The sequence below is a fragment of the Sorex fumeus genome, unplaced genomic scaffold, assembly GCF_029834395.1.
Source record: "Sorex fumeus unplaced genomic scaffold, SorFum_2.1 ptg000002l, whole genome shotgun sequence".
Classification (NCBI taxonomy): Eukaryota; Metazoa; Chordata; class Mammalia; order Eulipotyphla; family Soricidae; genus Sorex; species Sorex fumeus.
The window spans coordinates 58537312-58541850 of record NW_026606059.1 but is presented as its reverse complement, the minus strand read 5'-3'; the positions used below and the strand labels follow the sequence as shown (position 1 = coordinate 58541850).

The 4539-nt window shown below is 34.8% G+C and overlaps 1 non-coding gene across 1 annotated transcript; it reads right to left on the bottom strand.

Annotated features, from left to right (window-relative positions):
• Positions 1 to 593: 593 nt before the first annotated feature.
• Positions 594 to 701, bottom strand: LOC130023054 (U6 spliceosomal RNA). The gene has a single exon (XR_008792377.1). It is a non-coding gene; the product is annotated as a U6 spliceosomal RNA (small nuclear RNA).
• Between the last annotated feature and the right edge of the window lie 3838 nt (positions 702 to 4539).

Here is a 4539-nt window from a genome sequence, read left to right as displayed (position 1 = left end):
AAATATGACTAAGCATTATTTCCATAAAATTTGTCTTAAGGAACTAAAGACCTGGTTCCTTATTTCCCATGAACTGTTAGGTCACCTGGAGAAAAACACTTTAAATTCCCTTATTTCAGGCTGCAAAACAGTAAGACAAAATGACTCCTCAAAATTTTACTTTATGTCTTAGGAATTTTTGGATTCCAATATTGTATCCACCTGTGAATGTTATTTTAGATTACGATTGCATTTGTAAAATTTCAACCACCGCCACCAAGAAAAAAAAAAGGCTCCAGGAGCTTCAAGCTTTTATCCCTTGCTTGTTACCTATCACCAACTTAACTTGATTTAAACATCTTTATAATTCTTCACTGCAAGTTCACATGAGTGTTGGCTACAGTTTGGCTACAGAACTGCAATATGTTTGATTACAGTGTGCCCAGGTTATGTTGTAGCTATTACATATAATAGACTTTTGTCTTACATCATTTTTAAACCTGAAAAATTCTGAAGTCCATGGGACCTGTTCCTCTAGGTTTCAGATAAACTATTGTGGATCTAGATGAACACTGTTTTTCAAAATCTAGATGAACACTTTTATCATATTTAATAACAATGCTTTATTCTAAATGACTTAAAAATATTAACCCTTGCACAGGGGCCATGCTAATCTTCTCTGTATTGTTCCAATTTTAGTAAATTTGTGAAGCGTTCCATATTTTTTCTACAACTGTACCTCATGTTGTTTCACTAATAAAAATTAAAATAAATAAATAAAGTTATTTGAATTATGAAACAAATAAAATTTAAAATAATGCAAAAAATTAACTCATCATCTTCATAATGACCCTATTAAAATTGAAACTAATATTATTCCGCTTTCCAGATATGAATTTGAAACACAAAAAGGATAAATAACTTTCTCAGAGCAACAGAGACAATGCATGTTGAAGCCTAAATTCATATCAAAGTAGTTTTCCCCATTGTCTAGTTTTCTGACCATAATGCTAGGCTATAAGAATTTATGAGTCTAATTTAAACACCCTTTGATTTCCTCATCTGTAAAATGGTATTACTAAGTTTCCCTTTCAGGGGAAGCTTATGGCCAACTCTCAATGGATTTGGCAAAGGAAAATCAATTTGAATAATCAGTAAGTTTTATATGATATTTTATTAGCCATATCTAGGGCTGCAAGAGCTACTGCCTCTAACTGAAAGAAAGTCCTCTGTGGGGCTATTTACTTATTTTAATCGAAAGTATTACCATTCTCCTGTGTAATTTTGACAACATAAAAAATGGTGGTATGCCCAGAGGTACATTACCGATGACCTAAAAGCACATTGTAATGTGCCATTTAAAATTTAAATGAAACACTATAATCTCTAATCAAAGCCACTTAATATCAAGAACTGTGAAGTTTGGGAACTGATATATAATGAAGGCATTGACGGTCCTTAGACCAGCTGCTCCAGCAGGCACCCCTTGATAAACACCTAAATTCAGTCCTTCCACCCGCCTGCCCAAACCGGGGTAACAGCTGGACAAGCCACCAGGGAAGTGGGAAGGCAATAAACTAAATAAGCTTGATTTATTTTTATATCTCCCCAGGGCCTTGTATATTTCAGGGGTTCAAGCATATTTTGCTTTCCAGGTGCATTTGGTTTCCATCTTTGAACCTAATCTTTGAATCCACTCAGATCTTACCTTCTTCCTTATTTCCAGGCTACCTTTACTTCCAATCTGTTTAGTATTACCCTCCTGACCTTAAACCGATTGTCTTCAATTAAATCCAAGGATTTCCTCTTCCTGGATGAAAGTCAGGTTACAGAGAAAGAATATTAAAAGGCCGAATGGAAATGAAGTATCAGAGCAAGGCCCCAGTATAAGCCTTTGAAAACAACCCTACTTCAGAGGCTCCATCCCACTGATGTGTACAATTCCAGCAGCACTGTTGCTTTCCACTCTGGGAGAATCAGTATTTGTGCCACAAAGTGTTCTAAGAATCACATGTCTCATGAATAAAATGGGCAGAAACTATATTGGGGTGGGGGGAAGTAGCTACTATGGTGCATCAAACTATAAATGTCATGTAATGCATTTGGAAGGAATTCAGAATTGGCAAATGCATGTACACTTTTGACAAATTTTATTTATTTTTTCATTTATTTATTGGTTTGGGAGCCACACCCAGTGAAGCTCAGGGTTAACTTCTAACTCTGCACCTGGGAATCATTCTTGTCAGTGCTCAAGGGACAATATGGGATGCTGAACATCCAACCTAGGTTGACCACATACAAGGCAAGAGCCCTACCCTCTCTACTATCTCTCCTCTCCCAAATTTTCAATAAAAAATAATGTACAGCACATGACTTACTGATGTTTTAGAGGTTCATTAATAGTCACCTTAAAAGGTATAAAGCATAAATTTAATAAGGATACAAGTATAATTGTAATTAGAATAATTTATGGCATTAAATATGGGTGCTATCTGTATTTTATTATTTTTGTATTTTCTTTTCCTTTTTAAATTTGATTATATAATATTTCTAAATATAAAACCAGGATGATTAAGTATCTATGTCTTACTAAAGACAATAAATGACAAATCAGGGATATTTTAATGTTTAATGTTTAATATTTGATAGTTGAGGGGGTGGAGAGATAGCACAGTAGGTAGGGCATTTGCCTTTCACGCAGCTGACCCGGGTCTGATTCCCAGCATCCCATATGGTCCCCTGAGCACCGTCAGGAGTAACTCCTGAGTGCAGAGCCAGGAGTAATCCCTGTGCATCACCAGGTGTGACCCAAAAAGCAAAATTAAATAAATAAATATAATAAAAATAAAATTTGATAGTTGGGAGTAAAGATAGCAGTTGCAACTATCTCATGAATTAAAATACTCAGAAAATAGTGGGACATAAATGAACAATAGATTAGTTTCTACTCCAAAATGAAATCCTATAACCATAACTCTTCCTTCTCCCACACCTTAACTAAATAGCCAAGACAAACCTGGTAATGAAACAGGGGAGAAAAGAAAAGATGACTAAAACCATTTTGACCATTAGATAAGTAAATTAATTGTGGCTGATTTTGCTATTTAAATCACAAATCTTATCTGTACTTTTTCCACCCACTGTAATATATTAAGCCAACTACCACCTCCACTACTTGACCCTTTGATGTCCCGCCACTCTTATTCGAGCTCAACACCAAATACATAAATAGCAAATTAAAATATACCAAATTTTCCACGTTGCCAAAGACATATGTATTCAGTCTTAATGATGGTTCCTTGAGTCTATCTTACATAGTCCCTTATAAATAATCCATACCTCCCTACAGTGTCAGATTATAATACCAAACATTAATAATGCTAACATTCTTATCGGTGGAATTCCTGCAGGCTGAACCTGTGTCTGCTTTGTTTTCCAGAGTTTTTTTTATGAATTAACTCATGTCTTGGTCAGTTCACACTAAAACAATCCAGTAGGCTGGGTGGCTTAAGATTTGTTTCTCACAGTTCTAGGGACTGAAAACTCCAATACTACCTCGCCTTTGTTCTTGGTAAAAGTTCTTCTCATGACTTATAAGAGAGTGACTTCTTTCCTGAATTCTTAAAAGGGAGAGAGAAAGAAAGAGCATTCTAGATGCCTTACCTCTTTTCTTTTAAGAGAACACTCTGGTAGAGGGTGTGATATTGTAACACTATGTGCATGAAACCCTATCATAAACAGTATTGTAAATCATGGTGTCTAAAAATGCTGTTTTTTAAAATATATATAGTGTCCTTAATGAGAAAGAAAAGAGTTCATTTACATGAAATAAACTTCTCCAAGTGACTATTAAAAATATGTATATACAGGTATGTATACACATATCCATCACATATACACACCTATATAGCATATACACACATATTAGAATTCATTTTAAGTTTTTAGACAAGTAAACGGTAGAGAGAAAAACTCTTAGAAAAAGATATTTTCTTGGGTATTCTTGACTGATAAACTTGGTGCTTTGATTTTTCCAATAATCAGAAAGAATCAGGAATAATGACCACTAAAGAGATTCTCCAAATCAAAGCATCATAGTATCATGAAAAGACAGTGACCCTTTGAGACCTTTTGGAATGCCCTGAGTGAACTAACTCTAGTATCCTATACTTTGTTATGGGACACTTGCTTGATGATATGTTCTAGTCTCTAGAAGTCAAGAAGTCCTACATCAACACTCTGTCTATTATATAAAGTATGAACTATGCAGATTCATTAGGCAACAGATGACAAGCAATGAGTTTTACAATACAGATGCTTTGAATTACACTGTCACTGTAAAATGCTTTCCCATCAGTACAAGTTTCTGATTCTCTTCCCTAAATTGTGAGTCCCTTGAACTTTGCCCTAATCCTTTCACACCTATATGTGTATTCCCATCTTTTGGTCTCAAACACTGATGACTTTTTTGCCAATCACTAGTAATATTATAAGTGGTCAAGAGTTTAAAACATAATTTACACTTTAAAATTCTGTTATTGGTAGTAAGAACAGCAGCAG